We start from the raw sequence: 23,251 nt of genomic DNA on the forward strand, positions 1-23,251 counted from the left end.
CACAATAGTCAGAAGAATAACCAACTATTGTCAAGTATTAAAATGTGTTTGTGTAGTAAAGTGAAAAGGACAACATGAGGAAGAGGCCATGTAACATTGCATCCAGATAATATCTGATTGTTTCTTAATTTATATATTTATTGTCTATGTATGTGTGTATGGGCATATGCATGCCATGGTGCATATGTGGAGGACAACCTCAAGGTATCTGTGCTCCACTTGCTGTGAGACAGGGTCTCTTGATGCTGAAAGCTTTCCCTTTGTCATAAGTGCTCTGGGATCACAGCTGCATGTGTCACTTTGTATCTGGCTTTACGTGGGTGCTGGGAAGATCAAACCAGAGCTAGTGGGCTTTATAAGCCAGTGCCTTTAACCACTGGACCAGCTCCCCAGTCCTATGTGAGTGTTTTGTAAGTTCTAAGGGATATAACTTAGAAGCTCTGAGAATACAAGAGTTAAGTCATTGACTTGTTAAATAAAAAAATAAAAAATAACTTTCAAATATACTTGAAAGTGCCATTGTAAGCAGTGTAGAACTAGGTAACATGGCCCATACCCATTGTCCCAGCTTTGAAACCGAGATAGGAAGGTTGCATCACCATGACTTTAAGGCCACCCTTCAAGGCAATTTAGCAACATGAGTCAATTATCAGTTACTTAAGCCCATGTAGGCTCTTGTAAGCTCCATGTTGCCGGAATGAATATCCAAACCAGACACAGTTTATAAGAGGGTTTATTTCAGCATACATATCCCAAGGCAGAAGAAGCTGGCTCCCAGTCATAAATCCAAGGGGAAGAGGGGTCGGGGAGAGCACATCACTCCCCAGCAAACACAAAAACAAGGCAGCAAGCAACAGCCAGTAGCAAATAGCAGGGCACTGCAGCAAGCAGCGGAGACCCAGGCAGAACCTGGAACCCAGACTGCTTTCTTACATCTTTGAGCTGGAATTCAGGTGCTGCCTACCCCTGCCAGTGGTACCTTAGGGCTGGACCCCGGGATCTTCCCCCAGTTACATCTCTTCCAGTCAGGCTACTGGAGAGCTTTAATAAAACATCTGAGTCTGAGGATATGCATAGGCTACAGTAAGTACTGTACCAGAAGACACTTGATGAGCCTCTTCAGATCTTGGTGTCCATGGAAAGGGTAGAGAGGGAGTCAAAGAACCAACATTTCATGGGTACTAATTGATGGCTATGTAGTATGCTTTCAATTTTTCTATTCGTTCTTTGATTTCCAAATTTTCAGCAAAAGAAATATATTTTACATGTTAAAAATAAAAATGGGGGAGTGAAGAGATTGCTTAGTGGTTAAGGGACTTGCATGCTAAGCCAAAGGCTCCAGGTTCAATTCCCCAGGACCTTAAGCCAGATGCACAAGGTGGCACATGCATCTGGAGCTTTTCTGCAAGGGCTGGAGGCCCTGATGCGCCCATTCTCTCTCTCTCAAATAAATCAAAATAAAATATTTTTAAAAATGTTAGCATATCTGTTTATGATTAACAAAACAATACTGGGATTATCTTTTATGGGCTTGTTTGATGTGTGTGTGTGTGTGTGTGTGTGTGTGTGTGTGTGCAGCTGATCTGTTTTTCATAATAAGTACCCTCTCTGGACAAATTCACGTTAGATGATGTTATAGATGGAATGAAGTCCCATGAAATGTCATACAGTGAAGTCCTGATGCCCAGTGTATCAATTTTGACAAAGAGATTCACAGAAACAATTATGTCGGATGTCATGAATATGGAGCTCTAATATGTTAGGTATAGTGTTGTTAGAGGAAAGACAAAGAAGTCATGTGTGTACACACTGAGGAGGATTCTTCCTCTAAGTCAAAAGAAAAACCCTCCCAATGAAACACATAACATATACCCCATGAGCATCCTCTCCTGCTTAATGTCATCACTACACTGCCTGTAATTCCAACACAACGTAAATACTATGGAAATCGTTATGCTGTTTGTGTTCAATACAGATGCAATTATGTTTTCAGGGAAAATCTGATCCAGTATCTCCATTTTGAACTTCTCAACTTCTAGAACTGTGAAAGTAAAGTTCTGCTGCTGAAGACAAGATCTACTTAAAATTAAAAATATTTCTATCAGAGTTAGAAGGGAAGAATCACATCAACAACTGTGGCTAGCATGGAAACTGTGTTTAGACTACATGTAACTGATAAAAACCCAGTGGTTGCCCCCCCATACCACTAGCTTCATTTAAAAATGTTCTAAGCTATATATTAGGGTTGCGTTTGAATTTGCATATTGATAAGGATAACTGAAATGAAGGAGGTAGCTATAATTTGTGAATTCCCTATTTTATCTTGTTTATAAAATAGACCCTGTATGAGATGGATTTTTCTCATTTGATTACTAAATCTATTCATGCATAACACTAGGATGTCATTTCTTCTGAAACGTAAGTTCTACTGCTTAAGCCACCCAATCGGTGGTATGGTGTGCAGTAGCCTGAGCTGACATCTTCTTGATCTCAGCACTCAGTTTAGTTTCTAAGTGTTTGTCATTGTGCAAAAGTCATAACCAAGGCCTGTAACATAACACTACAGTGAAGAGCAACATAAATAAATCAAAACAAGCAGGCACTTTTCATGCAAGACCACTCAGAGTAGACATCAACCCTCTGGGTAGTTCCCATTATCAAGCGATCTAGTTATCTGGTTGCACTATAATCTCAATGAGGCGACTGAAAGAGGCTAGACATCACTGACTGCTGAGTCTCAAGCTGTTTAATAACTTCTCAGTTTTACCGGTGGTGAAATCTGTGGATGTTGATTATTTCTTACATACTTTTATGTGTTTATTTGCAAGCAAAGAGAGAAGACAGAGACAGAGAGAATGGGCATGCCAGGGCCTCTAGCCCCTGCAAACAAACTCCAGATGCATGCACTACTTTGTGCATATGGCTTTATGTGGGTACTGGGCAATCAAACCCCGGTCCTTAGGCTTTGCAGGCAAACATCTTAACCACTAAGCAATCTCTCCAGACCAGTACTGAATATTAAATAAGAGTTGTTTCCTAATAACCGTTGAAAATCTTGTGCATATAGCTACTGTTTCATTGGAATGGGTAAAGAAGTAATGATGCTTTCGGACAGATGAGTTTTGGATCTATTACCCAGAAGAGATGCATCTACTCACAATTTCCATTCTTACATTTTTACTATTTTACCAAATATATCTGCTTCTTTTATAAATATCTAGTTCATCATCTATTTCATGTGAATATAAATAAACTTCAGCCTAGGTTTGCATCTATTCTTTATCATAGTGAGGAAAAATAGCAAAAGTACTTTAAAAGCTGTCAATCCCTCAGCATGGTGGTGTATACCAATAATTCCAGGAAAACACAAGTAAATAAATAATAAATATCAGAAGTCCATACCCTCATTCCACTCTACCAGCTAATCAGTTTTATTTATTTATTTATTTATTTATTTATTTATTTATTTATTTATGAGTGAGTGAGAGAGTGTATGGGCACACCAGGGCTTCCTGCCAATGTAAACAAACTCCATATGCATGTGCCATTTAGTGCATCTGACTTTATCTGGGTACTGGGGAATCTAAATTCTGGTCGTTAGGTTTTTCAGAAAAGCACCTTAACAGCTGAGCCATCTGTCCAGCGCTAGGCAGTAACGTTTTTATGAATGATTATTGAAAATGAAAGTTAAACCCACAGGCATACATATGCACACATGGACGCACATGTGTAGATAGACAGATAAATAGGTATGTGTTTTATTCATATATTCAATTTCTATAGACTTGGTTTAAAGCCAAAAGATATAGTCACTTCCCAGAAAACTCAAAGAATTAGTTACATTTCAGAAAGGCATGTAGTTAGTCCATCTCAGTTTGGAATAAGCAGTTTTCCAGTGGCCTATAAGTGACGTGTGGATGCTGGCTAACCTATCAGCACAAATCTACACATAGGGCAAATAAAATCTCTTATTGAACTATATTTACTGTTTTTTATACTTATGGGGATTTTTCTGATTGTGAGGGGGAAAAAAACATGCACAAACATTTCCCATCACATTTATTCTGCTTTGAACTCAGTTCTTGCTGGAAATATATAATACATCAGAAATTTTGCTTCTCAAGCAGTAGTATCTATAAAGGTCTATATTTATGCTCTATTGTTTTTTTATTTTGAGTTGTGGCTCTTTAAAGGGAAAAAATGTCACATTTAAGAATCTGTGACACTAGGGACATGAAAATAGGTAACAGTACTGAGTATGGTTCACAAATCCACACATCTAATATAGATTGTGGGGTAACAATAGAGATGGCACCCTGATGCCTTCCCACAGGCCACTCCTTGTTGGCATGAGTCAGGATCAAGCCTCCAGGGTCATGTGGTCTTCCTCAGAGGTAAGGTCCTCTCTGACCTGGTCAGTCTCCCCTGACAAGGAGGCACTTTTAGCTTATCTAAACAAAGAGAACCCATGCTGCTGTGCTTAGATAGAGAAACAGCCCGGTGATGATGAAGGAAGAGTTAAGAGTGAGTTAGCAGCCTTCATTTCCAACCAGTCTCCCTTTAATTTTTGTACCAGCACACTCAAAGGTGTGATGTGGACATAGGCTAAACTTCTCCTTATTTTATCAACAACCTCTTTTATAGTAATAAGAAAAAGAAAGAGAGAGAAATAAGAAAGGAACAGGGCTGGAGAAATGGCTCCACAGTTAAGGCGCTAGCCTGCAAAGCCTAAGGACCCAAGTTCAATTCCCCAGTTCCCATATAACATCAGATGCACAAGGTGGCCTATGCGTCTGGAGTTTGTTTGCAGTGGTTAGAGGCCCTCGTGCACCCATTGTCTCTTTATATCTCTCTCTCTCAAATAAATAAAACATTTTAAAAAACAGAGAGAAAGAAAAAGAAAAAGAAGGAAGGGAGGAACCAGTCCTACATTCTTCATTTATATAACAGAAATGTAAGTTGTTTGCAGACAGGATTTGCACATAATTCTGCTGGCATTTGGGGACAGGAGGAACTTAAAGAAGCAGGTTTTCCTGGTGTGTGGGGAGAAGCAATGAAGCAGTCACACTAATTTGAGTGGAACAAAGCCAATACTTGGACTTCTTGTTCCTTTCAAATGACTCTCTGGTATTTCTAAGTTCTCACAGTCCTGGAGAATCATTAGAGACAGGAAAACTGAACATTTCAGAACTTCAAACTTCTGCACAGGACTAACATACATCAGAGGTTGTTAGGAAGGAACAAGTGGGGCGTGTTCTTAAGCCGCCTATGAGCTGATCAGCCATGGAAACTTATTTTCATCTTGCACGATGAAGGGAAGGGAATGGAAAGGAAGAAAGAGGGAAAGGAGAGAGAGAGAAAGAAAAGGGACATAAGAAGAAAAGAAAGAAGAAAGGAAGGAAAGAAGAGGAGTAAAAAAGGGAAGAATGGAGGAAATATTCCTCCTGCTCCATAATAAGTTGTTTAAATGTGTTAAAATATTTTCTTTGTGAACAGATAAACCCACTCAGTTATTAAGTCTACATAACTTCATTCAAATTCCCCAACCTTGACTATCTAATCATGACTATTTTCTCTCTCTCTCTCCACATATATTTATATATATGGTATTCCCAAATGTGGAGTTTAAAGGCAATCTCTGCATCATCTCTATTTATCCTTTAAAATTGAATATAACATAATATTTATTCAAACTATTTTCTCTTATTCAATCATCAGTGAACAAAAAAAATACCATTTCTTCCTTCAGCAGAGATTGCTCAGTGTCTCTAATAAAATCAACCTGCTTCACCACAGCCATAAGCCATCTCCACTAGAATATTTCCCCAAGGGCTATCAAGAGTTGAAGTTGATTTGTTCCTGTCAAAGTAGACAAGTTTCTAAATGAAAGGAAAAGTATTAGAGTACTCCTTGCTATAGAGCTAGCAGTGAGGAATAAATGACCGTATACACAAACACACACTCCTTCTCTGCTCATCTAGATCTGCTGTGACAGTCATATGGAGAAGGCACCTTGGCTCTGTTGAGAAATTCTGACACTTGAAAGGAAAGGGAATTTAAAATGTACAAATACCCTACTATTAATCATTTTGGGTTCTTTTGTCTTCTCTCTCTGTTGTCCTCTACATTCAACTGTGGGTCTCTTTATCTCTCCCTCCCTCTCTCTCCCCCATCCTATAAGAACATGGATATTATTAATAAACAAGGATTCTTTTTTGTTGTTGTTTTCAAGCTAGGGTCTCATTCTAGCCCAGGCTGACCTCGAATTCACCCTGTAGTCTCAGGGTGGCCAGGAACTCATGGTGATCCTCCTACCTCTGCCTCTGCTGGGATTAAAGGTGTGTACTACCACTCCCGTGTTAAGGATTTCTTACTTTAATGCTATCTCCTCTTGAAACTGAGGATAAAGAAGTCCTGAGCTCACAAATGACATTCCCTAGCATTTAAAATAAATAAGCTGGAAGAAGTATGTGCGTGAATATAAGAGATGCCCACAAGTGAGGACCAAGGGAATGCGTAAGCAGGAAGCTTTCCCTGTCACTTCCTCATGCCATACAGAAAAGAGAACTATGGCACCTATGAAAAACTTCAAAAATGTGATAGTTTTCAAAATTGGTCCTAACAAGTCACATGTATAAAGCCAGTCTCACTCCATTCTTCATTTAAGACATCAAATTCAAATGTTCCACCATAGATCCAAAGGTACTTTCAAATACACTTTTCTCCCTAAGGCTAAACCTATGGGTAAGTGAAGAACAGGTGCAACCAGTTCCACCAGCAAGTTATAAGCCTTCATGCCCTATTTACCAAGTTAAAAGAAAGCCAGTTATCCTTTTTTTTTTTAAATTTGCATTCTTGATATAGTCTGAATCCATTGTTATTTTTCTGAAGCTAGGCCAGTCTTAGCTTAGACATGATGAGGGCAGGGGGGATTATGGCTTACTATACACACACACACACACACACACACACACACACTTTTTTATGTGTGTGAGATTCGTTAACATTTCATCTGGGCTGTCCTCCTGTGACTGTGCATGTGCACCTCAGGAGATATGAAGCAGAAGTTTCATCAGTAGACGGTTGTTGATGCTTATCATGATATTTCTCTGGATTCTAGCATGCGAGAGTCTTGAGATGACCTACTAAGATAAATATCTAAGTGACAAGTATTGAAGGCAAAAGACACCATCTGATTGGAAAGGGCTCAAGAATAAAATGGGGAGGTCACTTTTTGTTATTGATTTGTGGTTTAATCCCATTGTGATCAGATAGGGTGTAAGGAATTATTTCAATTTTCCTGTATTGGTTAAGGTTTGCTTTGTGTCCTAATTATAGTTTATTTTAGAGAATGTGCCATGCACTGCTGAAAAGAATGTGTATTCTGCAGCATTTGGGTAAAATGCTCTGTAGATATCTGTTAGGTCCATTTATTCTATGGCCTCATTTAATCCAGATGCTTCTCTGTTTTTGTTTTTTTTGTTTTTTTTTTAAATTTAATTTATTAGTTTTCATTTCAGTGAATACAGGCAGTTTGGTACCATTATTTAGGCTCATCTGTGATCTACCCCTCCCATTAGACCCTCCTTGTTAAACGGCAATGGTACCATAAAATTCTACTTCCTAAAAGACAGACCAAATGGCTGAACCTTCACTAGACCCTTACAGGAAACACCTGAAACACAAGACACTGGAGAGGGTAGGATCAAGACTGACCTAAATCTCCTACATCTTCCCTCCCTCCCTCTCCCCTCTATCTCTCTCCTCTCTAACTCTTGTATATTAGTTATCTTTTTCCTCAATTTCTCAGTGGACACTGACCTGTAACCCCCACTTCCAGCTTGGGCCTACCATCCACAATGAGCTTCTCTGTTTATTATTTATTTATTTTGCCAGGATGACCTGTTAATTGATGAGAGTGGGGTGTTGAAGTCACCCACTACAACTGTATTTTCTGTTATCTGTAACATTAATTCTAACAGTGTTTGATGAAATTGGGGGCCCTCATGTTAGTTGCATATATGTTGTGAATTTAATGTTCCCCTGATGGAGTGATCCTTTAATCAATATAAAGTGACCTTCCTTATCTTTCCTATTTAGTGTTGGATTGAAATCTACCTTGTCAGATATTAGGATAGCATCTGTATTTTATGGAAAGGTGGGTTTTTTGGCACTAACAATTAGAAGGATCCTTCTTTTTAACACAGTCTACAAACCTGTGTCTTCTGGCTGGGGCATTAAGGCCATTGATATTAAGAGTTAGTATTGAAAGGTATGCATTTTTTCTTCCCATTCCTCTTGTTTTGCAGTTCTTCATGCTTTTTCCTTTACTCTCTTGTATTAACTATATTTGAGTATGGTTCATTTTTTTCCTGTTCCCTTATGTGTGTGCTTTTCTTTCTCTTCAGCATGAAGGATCCTTTCAAATATTTTCTGTAGAGCTGGTTTTGTGTTCATTTATTCCTTTAGCCTGTTTTTGTTGTGGAATGTCCTTATTGCTCCATCTTTTTTGATGGATAGCTTTGCAGGATAAACTAATCTTTGATGACAGCTGTTATTTTTTAGAACTTGCAATACAGCATTCAAAGCCCTTCTGGCTTTTATGGCTTGTATTGAGTAATCTGCTATTACCCTGATGGACTTGCCTTTGTATGTGACTTGATTTTTCTCTCTAACTGCTTTCCATATATATATGGTGTGTGTGTTTTGTAGTTTAATTATAATATATATGATGGTCAGAGGTTCTTTCCTGATTTTGCCTGTTGGGCATGCTATAGGCTTCCTGTATCTGTTTTGGCATCACTTTTCCTATTTGAGGAAAGTTTTCTTCTGTGATTTTGTTGAAAATACCTGCTATGCCTTTGGAGTGAAACTCTTCTCCTTCTACTATGCCCATATATTTAAGCTCTTCATAGTTTCCTGAATGTCTTAAAATTCCCATTCATGCCTTCCTATTATTTTGTCTTTCTCTTTGTTGAACTGTATTAGATCTTCCACCTGGTCTTCTAGTTTAGATATTCTGTCTTCTCCTTGATCCATTCTACTAGTGAGGCTTTGTCTACAGAGTTTTCTATTTGACTTACTATGTTCTTCATTTCTAATAATTCTTACTGGTATTTTTTCATTATTTCTATTTCCTTACTCATGTCTTGTATTGACCTCCTTATTTCATGAAGTTGATTTCCTGTGCTCTCCTTCAGAAGTTTGTTTTCTTCTTTGATTCCTTTGTTTTCTTTTTTGGTTCCTTTGCTTTCTTTGAATATAAATATAATCTTTTTCCTGAAATCTTTGCCAGATATTTTATCTAAAACAATCTCAGTGGGGGGGTCATTTCTGGATGATTTATAATTTTTGGTGGGATTGTATCATCTTGATTTTTTGTGTTTCTTTTATTATAATGTAGAGATTTTTGCATCCTGAGTTAATTTGATGCTTGGATTTTCTAATTATCTGCAGTGTTCTTTGCCATGTAAATCCAACTTTATATCTTAAGGGTAGGAGTTTAAGGTGCCAAGTGTAGCTCTTGTAGTCCAAGAAAATAGCAGAAGCAACCCTAAGTGTTGGATTTGCCTGCTATTCAACTATTTATACTGGGGGGAGCAAGCTACTGGAAAATTCTAAAATTCAACCCAGGAGGTCATTTTTTTTGTATGTGCATCAGTAGTGTCTATCTCAGAACTCTTATGCCTGGTTCATTGATGTTAAGTTTTATTTCTGATTCATGGGAATAAACAGTTCTGCTCATTATAGTAAATGATAGGGAGAAATAAGGATTCAGAATTCATTTCAGGTGATAGACAATTAGTATATCAGAATACCCAATTTAGGCCTTTAAAAATGAAGACATGAGGAAATATGTTGTGATCGTGTGTGTGTCCCACTTTTGTTGTCAAGAATGGTGACTATCTCTGCAAAACAATTCTCAGGTCTACATTGCTTTCTCTGTCCTACACCTATCCCTCTTACATATTTTTCTCACTTTCTCCTAAGTGTTCCCTTCTCAGCTGATATCTGATAGAAAAAATGAAGACTATGGTTTAATAAGCTTGTTGTATCACCAACTCTCTTTTAAAAACTCTTAAATGTTATTCTAGTAAAATAAAGTAGCCATCCACATTAATTAAGAGAGAGTTAAAACAAGACCCTTCATTGGGATAAGACAGAAATGCAGGGTACAGCAAAATATAAGTTTTGTGGATGCAAATCTTTTAAAGAGAGATAGAGAACTTTCTGCCCAATCCTGCAGAACAACCTTGATCAATACTCTGATTTGTCATGTAAAGAGGTCAGCTAGGTTCAGTAATGGAAGACTCCTGACCCACTGACCTTGTTTCGGCATTAAATAGTCAACATTTGCCATGAAATGTCAGATCAATCCCCAGTGATTTAAACATTTTACCCAGAAGTCTCTAGCTTCCTGGAATCTTTAATAAAAAAAAAAATCAAGTATTATCATTACTCAAGCACCTGAAGAATTACTATTTGCTATTTGGCTTAATCTATCTTCCTCATTTTTTAATAGTCATATTCAATTTATTTCTTGTGTTTATAAAACAGTGCCTGTGAATTTTATATATAAAAACCTACATTATTATTTTTTACATATATTTACATTTATTTTATAGGCATAAAATAACTTTTCTCTTTGGGATTATTTTTATTTACTTATTTGTAAGCAGAGAGATAGAAGAGAAATGGAGAGAGAGAATGGACACATCAGGGCCTCCAGCTGCTACAAATGATGATACATGGACCACTATGCATCTGACTTTATGTGGGTACTGCGGAATCCACCCTGGGTCATCACTTTGCAGAGAAGTACCTTCACTGCTGAACCATCTTTGTAGCCCCTATGAGATTCTTATTAAACAACAAAGCATAAAGTGTTTTCTTCTATAGTTCATCAGAATTACCCTTCTTTTGCAATTATGTATGAAAATGCTTTTTTCTATTTCAAGGAAGGCCATGTTTAATTTATCTTTTGTCCCATGTGATACCAAACAGATAATCTATAACTGAAGTAGACAAAGGCAAGAGGAAATACGAGAGGACCCTCAAAACAGCTACCAATATTGTTGAAGGCCTTATAATTTTTCTCCTGGGGGAAAAAAAAATGAGCCAATCTTTGGCCCTCTTCTAGGAGAATTGTCTTTCTTTTTTTATTTTAAGTGAAGGCCTTAGGGTGTAGAACAAGCTTCCACCATACATCAGAGGTCCACTGGGTCATGTCCTCTGTCTGGAAATAATTTAGAGATGGGCATGTAGCAGAGCTAATTCTCAACTCATTCTCTTATATCTCAGAGATGACCAAGAGATTCCTGTATCCAGAGATGAACACATCTTTCTGGTGGCCATGATACTGGTTATTCAAATGACTGATAAAATGAGCCAATAGCTGGTGTCCCTAGATACCAACAAACTTCCAGCTAGTATCTGTACCTTTTTGATGGTGTCACTTCTATTCAGTGTGACAAGCTGTAATTTAAAGTAACACCTAATTTAGATACTAGCTCAGTTTCAGAACTGCTTGGGAAAGAAGAGAGAAGATTACAGCTCCTCGTAGTACCAGCCTCCCACTTCCGTTGTACCTGCTGTACAATCACTGCTATTTTGCCTGCCCAAGTTCCATTAAGGTCTCTGAAGCTTCTGGCATTTGTGTGGATACTCTACTAGATTTAATCCCCAAAGATGTCTTATTCTTGCCAGCTGGGCACAGCAAACCCAAGAAGTATTATCAAGCAAATATATGGGGCTTATTTTATATAAACATATGGAGGAAGGAAATAAAAAGACTGGTGTGATTTGCAAAAAGAAATAACACTTTTCCCATCAATCCAAATATTCATGCCAAAATATATAATATTGTCAGGGATAACAGGTATCTGCAGAGAAGCTTTTGCTGCTCCTAGAGACGAGACCTTGGCTCCACAGCTGAGTTGGAGTTGTGGCCCTATCCCAACCTGGGGGTGTATGTAGTTGAGTTGGCAAAGGCTGCTCTCTGTGCTCTGCTCTTCCACTGGCCTTGGCTGAAGGGAGGGCATCTTGGCAGCAGGAAAAGGTACTTGGCTGTCCTAGCCAGGCCTTAGATCCCACTTTTCAGTGGGATCATTAGATCCAGCTTTAGGAAAGGCCTCACTGCAAACCTTCACATACTGAATTATTTGGCACACACTCTCTGGGATGTGCTTAACTGTTCCTCCATTGCCTGAAGGTACAAGTTCTTTGAAAATAAGTAAATAAAAAGGACAGAATCATCATCATTTCATCAAGTCAAGCCACCTGGAATCTGCTTTATCCCTTCTCTGAGAACAACACCATAAAACTTTTTTTCTCTCTCCCTTTTAATCTCATAAATGCAACATATTTGCATTGTGAAACTTTCCACTAGTGAGGTAGCCAGCTGACAGTACCCCATGTTTTAGTTTCTTCTATAGTTTGACGAAAGTAAGTGCAGTGAGACAATAGGCTGGTTTCTGGTGTCATGAGGATAACCACACTCTGTGTGGTGACCTTTGACCTCCCCCAGGGGATCTTGAGGCTAACATGATTGTACTCTGAACATGTACACCAAAAGGCATGTATTCAAGACTACAAACAGTGGAAGGCATCTAGTGAATGAATATAGCAATGCTGGGCAGACAAAAAAAAAAAAATAACTGGGTACTTTTGTCCACCAAAACCCCCAATTAACAGTTATTTACAGCCCACTGGTCTGTAACTTGAATTGCCTGATCAGACATATTCAAGTTAGTGTAGTCTGTTGCTCACACAGAAATAACCTGCAGTGGTCTGGCTCTCTGAGGAGGGGATGGGGTAGAAGAGTTTGAGAAGGAGAAGAACAAAAACTTTAAAGCAGCTAAAAATGGTTATAGAAATAGGTTAGTTAACGTGTGTGTGTGTGCGTGTGTGTGTGCGCGCACGCGCGCACACACATGTGCTGAACTGACATGTTTGCCACTCTCGCCAGGCAGTGACCCGGGATGCCCTGGTTCCGGGGCATTGCAAAAGGCCTCTCCTGCCCTTCCCCTCCAGCTGTCTGTACGAGGCTACCATGCAGCATCTCAGGGTTTTGGTCTCCCATTTTTTCTTGAAACCAAGAAGCTTGGGAATTCTTCCGTAGTCCTATTCCAAATGTGCCTCATTTTCATGGGGAATATTTTCCAGGCTTTGCAGCCGCACTGAGAGGGTTTCTTTTGTATATAAAAGGAGGACAGAATGTTGGAAGGGAGCTCTCATTGACAGATGGCCATGACTGTCATGTGAGTCACTGACTGGAGGCAATAAAGGTATTAGATGATAGCAAGAGGGAAGAGTGGGCCTCAGAGCAGACTAGCAATCCTATGTGCTGCTCATTGTCCCAGTGCCAGCGAAAGCTGCCCATCTAAACCCCCCCTGTTAAGAGCATGGTTTTTGTGGGGATCACAAGCCCTGGATGAGTGTCTGATCAACTAAGGATGCTACTGGCTCCTCATTACCATCTTGCTATTTCCCCTGGTCCTTCCAGGTTAACCTTGGTTACTCCTTTTACCCACCTTCCTCGTCAGTTTTCTTTGTCCCTATGATGCCTCAACCTTGACATTCCCCCTTTCCTTTCAAATGTTTCTTTATTTTTATATCTAATTAAGAAGATCCTTGTTTTCAGTGCCAAGCTTAGCATGATGTAGCCAATGACTCTAAAATCTCAGCCATCTGGGCTTATTCTCTATGTTAAGGAAACCCGTGGGGCTGGGGATATGGCTTGATGAGTAAGAGCATTTGCTGGACATAGTCACACATGCCTGGATCCCTAATCCTGAGGCAAATGGAGATAGGAGAATCACTGGAGCTTTTTGGTCAGCCATCCTGACAGATAAATGAGAGCTCTAGGTTCAATGAAAGACTGTCATGTGCACAGGGCATACACTACATGAATATACACATACACACACACACACACACACACACACACAGAGAGAGAGAGAGAGAGAGAGAGAGAGAGAGAGAGAGAGAGAGAGAGAACCCGGCTATTCCTTGAATTGTCTACACAGTGCTAAAATGTGAATTGCAGGAAGACTTCTTAAGGTGGGTTGGAGATGTAGTTTAGTGGTATAGCACTGGTGTAAGGTCCTGCTTTTAACCTGTAGTATTGCAAAACAAATTCTTAAGGCAAAAATTATCAGTGGAACAATAAACATTATAATCGAAATTAGTCTTGGATGCTTACTACCACCTCTCAAGTTTTGGATTTTATCTCATAATAAAACAAATCACAACTTAGAAAAGTTCAGTGAGTTCTTAAGGCTACACAATCAACAGCAATGACAGGATCTCTTGGGACCCCCTCCTAATGCCTGTCATGAATTTTAGTATTAAAAAAAAAAGAATAGCGGCTGGGAGATTGCTCAGTGGGTAAAGTACTTGCCTCACATACATGAGGCCCTAAGTTCACATTTCCAGCACCCTCATAAATGTTGGGTGTGGTGGCAAGCACCTGTAATCCCAGCACACTGGGAAGGCAGAGATAGGGGGCGGGAATCTGGGGGGCTGGTGGGCTAGTCAGTCTAGCTAAATAACTGAGATCCAGGTTCAGTGAGAGACTTTATCTCAAAAAATAAGTGGTTGAAGAAGACACCTGACATTGACTTCTGGCCTCTACACACGCACACACACACACACACACACACACACACACACACATACCACATGCCCACATGCCCATAAACACACATACTCATAGGCATACTAAAAAAAAAATAGAAGCTATAGATCTTTTAGGCCCTTGTGCCACAACCAAATATATCTTACCCTATCAAAGATGTTCTTTTGTTACCCTGTGACTCCTGGGACCTGAAGGAAATCACTGGTTTTCAGTCATCTCTTTCTAACTGAAGAGGCTGGACAGGTGATCTGAAGTTGCACTGGCTCTTGAAATTCAATGACCCTTGAAGCTTAACTTCTTTCCCCAGAATACCTGGGATTTCTAGGTCAATAATATTCTTGGTCCTCCCTGCCAAAAGAGGTTAAATAAAAAAAATAATAATAAAAGTTAGATCAGGCTATGCTTTGGGCCTAGATTATAACTTGGTGACCAGGGATAAAGGAAGTTAATAGCAATAAGAAAGCTTCCAGAGCCTACCATTTATAATTTAAATACTTTACTGGAGAGGTTAAAAGTTCAAAGTTGAGTCACAGTCTGAGGTGGTTCTGCTCTTCCTTTTTAATTATCTGAGGTCAGGAAGTTAATAATACCAGAAATCCCCAATGGAGACCTCCTGTGCACTGTGTGAACTTTAAACTCGCTCCCTCCCCCCCGTTTTTTTTTTTTTTAATGGGTAAAAAGTTCAGTAGAAACACAGTGGACTTTTCCTCTTAGCCTCCACCCATTCATCCCCAAGGTCAAAAGTTCAACTGTAAAACAGAAAGCCTTGTTCTCTGATCCACATTTTAACAGATCACTTATTAAAAGGTAAACATTCGGAATGCAATCCAAAGGCCGAAGTGAATCTGTTCAGTAAAAATGAAAATATTGTAATAAAAAGAGTCTTTGATCTTTATCATTGCCCTTAGAATTAAACATCTGAATTTATTTTCTCATTTTTTGAGTCTCAAAGAAAGAGCACTCACATGAGCCCTTTGCCCACCTACTGTCCTGAGACTAGCCTATCTAGAAAAGAAAACCTGGGGCTCTTTTAAGTAGTTTTTAAAGCCTTCCCTCAGACAATTTCTGCAATGAATTCTGCACCTTTTAGTTTTGTCCATTCTCTTCACCCCCGGAGATCAAGAGCTACAAGATGTGGCTTCAATCATAGAAGTATAAGATACTGTGAAATTAAGTGCTTGTGGAAGATGGAGGAGTATGCTGAAAAACTGAAGAAACAAGGCATGAATCCAATGAATCACGTGAAAATAAAAGACAGACCATATATGAGAGCTTTGAAGCTAAAAGGACAGCTACAGAGCTATAAATAGGCACTTAACAGTAACAAGACTTGTTTTCTTGAAGTGAAATGTTCTAAGACAGTATCTTACAAAGCCATTATTTTATGTAAAACCTTGGAGTATGCTGTTGTAGAAAAGTAAATTATATAGATGTTCTTTTTTTCTCTAGTATATACCTACGAAGAATTTTTTCATTCATGTTTTTAAAGTCCTACCTATGAAGAAAGTTGTACTCTTTTGTGGGGATGCAGAGACAATGGGGAATAGCATCTTGCTGTGTAGTTCAGGTTGGCCTACAACCTGCTAATCTTCCTGTCTCAGCCTCCCAAATGCTGGGATTATAGGTATGTGCCACCATGCTCAGCTCAAAAACTTTTTTGATAAATTTTATTTATTTATTTAGAAGCAGAGATACAGACACACACACACACACACAGAGAGAGAGAGAGAGAGAGAGAGAGAGAGAGAGAGAGAGAGAGAGAGAGAGAGAGAGAGAGGGGATAGGTACTCCAGGGCCTCCAGCCACGGTAAAGAAATTCCAGATGCATGTTCCATTCTGCACATCTGATTTATGTGGTTACTAGGGAATTAAACTTGGGTTGTTAATCCACAGAACCAACTCTCCAGCCCAGCTCAAAAATTTTTACAGAAAGGTTTTTCATCACTACTTCAAAGTGCAAAAGTAGTATGCAAAGTAGGACAATATCACATGCTTCCCAAATCAATAATTTTTTTTTTACTTTATTTTATTTTTCCTGAAGTTTTTTTGAGGGGTTTTAGAGGTAGGGTTTCACTCTAGCTCAGGCTCTCCTGGAATTCACTATGTAGTCTCAAGGTGGCATTGAACTCACGGCGATCATCCAACCTCTGCCTCCTGAGTGCTGGGATTAAAGGCATGCGCCACCACTCCCAGCTTCCTTAATAATTTTTGAAATATAACTTTAATAAACCACTTCATTACAGAAAATTCTAACAACTTTGAAATAATAATATACAATCAACATATTCATAATAAGTACTTTTCCCATAAGATAGTTTTGACAAATGTCAGTTACATTTCAATGACCTTCTGGTAAATTTTAGCACAACATCAAAGCTAGTTGAGAGACCTCTAAGGAAGTTATGCCCTACATCACTCTCCACTGTGAGTAATATTGGTAGTGTCCTCTGGGACTCCTTGGATGCAGCTGGATGACCCAGACCCAGGAATGACACAGCCAGGAAGGAAGTGCTGAGAGAGCATGGGCTTACTTCCTCTTGCTAGGGCTCCCTCTCCACAGCTGTGAAGGAGGATGGAAATTCCTGATGAGTCAAAAGTGTGCCTTGAAAGTATGGGATAAAGTTTGAGAGGGTGCATTGAAGAGGGTGTTGGGGGAAATCCATGCATCAAAGTAGATTACTAAAAAGGGATGACAGGGATTTGGATACTGCATAGACCTGTGAACCAGTCTTACATGAGAATAGCTTCTGGTTTCAGTTCTTCTTCTAAATATTTACCCATGAATATTTCTGTTCTTTTTAAAAAAAATTTTAAATGACCATATTTTATTTGAACTAGTAGTTTCTAGCCTTCTGCCTGACTGAATCCTCCTTCTTACTCTGATTTTACACTTTCCTGCAAACCACTTTTTTTTTTAATATTTTTTATTTATTTGAGAGGGAGAGAAAAAATGAGAATGGGCACACGAGAGCCTCCAGCCACTGCAAAGGAACTCCAGATGCATGCACCCTATCGTGCATCTGGCTTATGTGGGTCCTGGAGAATTGAATCGGGATCCTTTGGCTTTGCAGGCAAATGCCTTAATCACAAAGCCATCTCTCCAGCCCCCCACTGTTATTTTTAAAAGGCTATCATTGTATGGCAAGGACCACGTTGCATGCAGCATAGCTACCCTCAGGGTTCTTGTTGGGTAGCAATAGAACTTGATCCACACAGAACTAGCTACATATAAGCATGTGGACCGCGTGCTACAAGGGACATCCATGCATATTCTTTGATGCTCCATCTATGCAAACTCTGTTGCCCATGTTCTTTGATGCCCCTATGCCTTACACACTCTGATCGCTGTACCTGAAGCCACCTTTTGCCCTTGATCCTGGAGATGTTCTCTGCCTCACTATGATCTTGTCTCACACTTCACCTTCCTCCAACTGTCCCCTCTTCTTCTTCCTTGGGTCTCTTCTAGCAACTGTGTAAGGAGTAATATCATACCAATGTCGGCATATTTAGCTCATTGTTCTGCTTCAAACAGAACAGAGGGAAAGAACTCCTGTCTTTAGAAATCCTCTCTTTAGAATTAGAGGCTGGCACCTGACAGGAACGGGATATAGTGGATTAGTAAAAGTAAGCTTAGACTCAACAGGATATATGACGAAGAGGTTTCACACAATCCTGCCAGGACAGCACAAAGAGAACTGTTCACAGCTTTAGTTCTACTTCTTTAGCCTGAGAATCAAAATATTAGATACATAAATTTTGAATTAAGTGGACTTGGGTAGAATGAGGTCACTAGAGTTTTGGGGGAGAAGAAAGGTTTTGTTGTTGTTGTTATTGTTATTGTTTTGTTTGGTGAAAGGTCTCACTCTAGCCCAGGCTGCCCAGGATCTCCCTCATTCTGTAGACCAAGCTCACCTGAAACTTGTGGCAGTCCTTCTATCTCTGCCTCCTGAGTACTGATGTGAACCACCAGGCCCAGCTTCACTGGGGGTTTTGAATCTTCTCAGGTGAGATTGGAGATCTGAGACTTTCAGGATGAGAAACAGTTGATAAATGGGAAGGAAATTCTAATTAAATGTTAAATGGCACTAGGATTTATAAGCGAACTGTCTATTTAAGGGGACCTTGCTTTTCATAATTCTCTTAAGGGATAAGCTATTCTCCCATCTGAACCAACTCAGGAGCTTGTCCTCATAAGACAATCAAGCATGTTGACTTTTGCTAGCCCTGTATGAGGGCTTCATCATTCTCTTCTTAATTGTTTGTAAAACAGGGTCTTACTCTAGCCCAGGCTGACCCGGAACTCACTATGTATCTCAGGGTGACTTCAAATTCATGGTGATCTTCCTACATTATTCTCTTCCTGTTCTTGTGTGCTTGAGTTATGTTAAATTGGTTGCCTTTGGGAAGTGTGTCATACAAACCCTTCCCAATATCTTCCTATGGGTTTGCTTCCAGGAAAGCCTTTCATCTCATTTCCCTGGGTAATGCATCCAAATCAGGCTTACACTTCTCTGGAATGCCTTTCTTAATCCTACTGGTTTTGGAAAAGATTGTAACACCCACAGCTTGGTTTACCACAGTATCACAGAGCCAGCATTGGCTGAGATGAAGCATGCTCTGTCTGGAACTTAGTCTCTTAGTACATTTATGCTGCTGCAACAAGATACTGTGATCCAAATAGCTTATGAAGGACAGGATTTTATCTCTCACAGTCTGGAGACAGGGCAGCCCAAGGTAAGAGTGCCCATGGGTTTCTTGTCTGGTTAGAACGAGTTGCTAATTCATAGATACTTTTTCACTACATTCTCACATGGTACAAGTGGGAATGGGGCCTTTAGGACTATTTTAAGAGTATTAATCAGGGGCTGGAGAAATGGCTAAGCAATTAAGGTGCTTGTCTGCATAGCCAAAGGACCAGGGTTAAATTTCCCCAGGACCCACGTAAGCCAGATGCACAAAGTAGCACAATGTCTGGAGTTCCTTTGCAGTGGCTAGAGGTTCTGGTGCTCCCGTTCTATCTGTCTGTCTCTCTCTCTCCTCTTCCTCTTTCTCTCTTTCTCAAATAAATAAAAGAAAATAAAAAAGAGTATTAATCAGGTTCATAGGGACTCACTTTCGTGACTTAACACCTCCCAGAGACATACCTCTTGATACCATCACTCTGTAGAGTCATATTTCAACATATGGATGAAGTTGGGGAGTAGGCATAGACATTTAATCTTAATACTTGTACAAAGATTATTTTGAGATTTCCAAGGGCAAAAACATTAATTTATTTCCTAGAACCTACTTTACCATTACGAAACACCATGTTTGACATATGCAGGTGCTAAATGGGTGACAGCTAAATAAATGGGTGGAAGCAGGGATAGAAAGATGATTATGTAAATGAGTACCTTGCCTATTTAAAATCTATGGGCTTCTATTGAATTTTATCACCAAGGGGGAAAAAACAATAACTTCCTCTTCAATGTTTTTTACATGCAGTTTCCAGAGGCTGGAGAATAGGAACCTGAACCAATTATAGACTGTTACAGGCTCCAGGAGAGAGTAGGTGAGCCCAGTAAAAAGAACTACAATTTTGTCTAGATACAAGGCTACCCGGGGATGGCATCTATCACCTCTAGCCACACCAGTGAGAACAGTGCTCCAGAAATGAGCTAAGAAGATGGAAGAAACTGAGTCCCTGAGTAATTTTGGGATTATCCCCCTGTTAACTGTAGTGCCTCTGGACAGTTTGAGAAAATATGTTAGGTATCTGTGTCCTTCCCATTAGCCTAAAATATCAGGGGATACAGTTTCTGAACATTGCAAAGAGAAAGTCTTCTACAATGACATTTAGCCATCAATGCAAACCCAAAATACAATGTTTAATTAAAATATTAAGACTGGTTGAATGCCCACAAAAGAGTTGGGAAAGCAAATATCCTTGATCCTGAATACAAAAGTTTCAAAGCTGGCATTGCAAAATAGTTCAAGGTCCATGTCTCAATCAGAATTTAAATATTTGTGGATGCCGTTATGGACTGAATTTTTGAGCCCCCCCCCATTCATATATTGAATCTCTAACCCCCAGTGTGATGGTATAAGGAAGCAGGGCTGTGAGAAATGTGTCTCAGTATTTTCTGTACTCTTAAAGCATACAAGAGACTAGGTAATACAGGAATGACAGAAGTTTGTTTAGGTCGTGGTTTGGGTGGCTGACGAGTTCAGAGGGTCCAGTTTCTGATCACACATCTTGCTATGTTGTAGCATGATAGAAAGCATCATGTGCTCATCAGTACTGGGAAATGGGATGAAATTGCCCTTTACAAGGACCCTCTCTCTTGCAATCATAAACCTACTGCTGAGATAAAGGTGTCGATCCATTCCTAAGGGCAGAGCTGGCACAATGTAACCACCTCCGAAGCCCCTACTTCTCAAGCCTGTTTCAGCGGGGATTAAGTTGCAGATGCATTCAAACCAAAGCAGAGATGGTCATCTTGTGTTAAGGGCAAGAGGGCTGATCCCTTAAAAGTGGTGGCGAGATCCCAGAGTTTTATCTCTCTACAACATGAAAATAAAGCAAGAAGACAGCCTCTATAAGCCTGGCAGGTGATCTCACCAAGAACCCAATCCAACACTCTGACTTAGGACTTCTGTAGGCCTAGGACTAAAACTATGAGAAATAGACGTCTGTTTAAGCTACCTCATGTGTGATGTTTTATTATAGAAACCCAAACTAATTTTCATTGTCACCCTCTTGTTATTGACTGAAGAAAAAAACTAACTCAAAGCAGAGAAGCTATGAGCTTAACATAGGTAACAACATTAGGTGACTAATCAGGTGACTGGAGAGATGGCTTAGTTTGTAGAGTACTTACCTCACAAGCATGAGGACCTGGGTTTGAATCCCCAGTATCCAAGTAAAAGCCAGGTGCAGTCACAAACATGTAATAGTGCTGGGGAAGGGGAGGTAGAGACAGTAGGAGACCATAGAGTGCAGCTTGCTACTAGCTAGTCTAGCTGAATCAGTGAGATTTAAACATGAGTGCTGCTCTCATTGCTAACCTGACAAATATTTCTAGGGAGATGGCAATAGATATTGAGGAGATTCAAAATGTACCAAAGCAGAAATTCAGATGTTACAGACACCTAAACACTAAAGTAGACTGATAACATACCCATCAAGGCTCAAGGAACATTGTAAAAGAGGATTTATAAAGATTGTGGGAGCCATGGTGTGGGAATGAGTATCATGAGGCATTGGCCCCCACCACAGAGGCTGACTGATGCATTCATAACCCCATGGTGAATAGCAATAACCCCACTGAGGATGGCCTTCAGTAGAATAGGGTGGGGAGAGGAAGTATGAGTATAACCCTATGGGAATATGACCAATATGTGATCTGCTCATACAATAAAGTTTATAATTAATAAAAAAAAAAACATATAACATGAACCCAGCTTGGTGTTGCACATCTTTAATCTTATCACTTGAGAGGCAGAGGCAGGAGGATCGTCATGAATTCAAGGCCACCCTGAGACTACATAGTGAATTCCAGGTCAGCCTGGGCTAGAGCAAAGCCCTACCTCAAAAAACCATAAGCCAAAAACCAAAAAATAAAAAAAAATTAAGAGAGATACACGTGGTAGGTTGCTAGGGAGGAGGCACGGGCCCCGGCCCCTGTGAAACCTCTTCTTGCAGATGTCAGTGAATGCTGGGGAGATCCAAGACTCATCAAAGTGGTAAAAGAAAGCCCAATTCCTAGGCTTGGATGAGTCATCTGCATCACACCTGACAGGGCTTGGAGAACATTGCAGAGGAAGTGGTAGAATGAATGAGCACTGCTCTCGCTGCTAGCCAGAGAACTGCCTCTGTGGAGATGGCCACAGACACTGAGGTAACTCAAAGCTCACCGACGTAGAAAATAAGAGGTTGTCAAGAGCTCATCACTAAAGGAAATTTCCATTATGCTCTTCAAAGCTCAAGAACATTGCAGAAGAGAGGACAAAGTACAAGGTGTTCTTATAGTGTGTTCAAAATACACCCAGGTGGACTCTGGAACACTGTCCTCCTGACATGAACTGACTGGTGCATTCATGACCCCAAAGTAGTTGTCGTTATTCCTATAAGACCTGCATGCACTGTTCTGAGTCCATTAACATTTTGACATGGAGAATAGAGAGGATGAAAAAAGGAATGCCAATAAAACAGGTTGGACTACCTTGAAAGAAGAAAAGAGGAGGGTCCTCAGAGGATGGGGGCAGGGGAAGGGAGACAAAAGAGGATAATGGGACAGGAACATGATAAAATTACTGTATATTCATATATTCAAGTGCTCAATCAAAAGTAAAAGTAAGATCGAGAGTAACTGAGGAAGACACCCAACACTGACCTCTTGTCTCCAAATGTACACACATGGTCATGTGCCTGTGCATACACATGTCATTTACGCACAGAAAAACAATCATATACATATCCACATATATCATACGCATAAAAAATAAGTAGTCATTTATGTCATATTATAACTGCAGATGGAGACAATCTAATTCACCTATTTAAGTAAGTATATGTAAGTAAATATACCTTTCCTTTACAGAAAGAGATAGGGAATTGTCCCAGTAGTT

The 23,251-nt window shown here is 39.7% G+C and overlaps 1 pseudogene; it reads right to left on the bottom strand.

Moving 5' to 3' along the window:
- LOC101611566 overlaps positions 1-23,251 on the bottom strand; it is a 142,891-nt pseudogene that overhangs the window by 89,189 nt on the left and 30,451 nt on the right.

This window comes from Jaculus jaculus, chromosome 5 (genome assembly GCF_020740685.1).
Source record: "Jaculus jaculus isolate mJacJac1 chromosome 5, mJacJac1.mat.Y.cur, whole genome shotgun sequence".
Classification (NCBI taxonomy): domain Eukaryota; kingdom Metazoa; phylum Chordata; class Mammalia; order Rodentia; family Dipodidae; genus Jaculus; species Jaculus jaculus.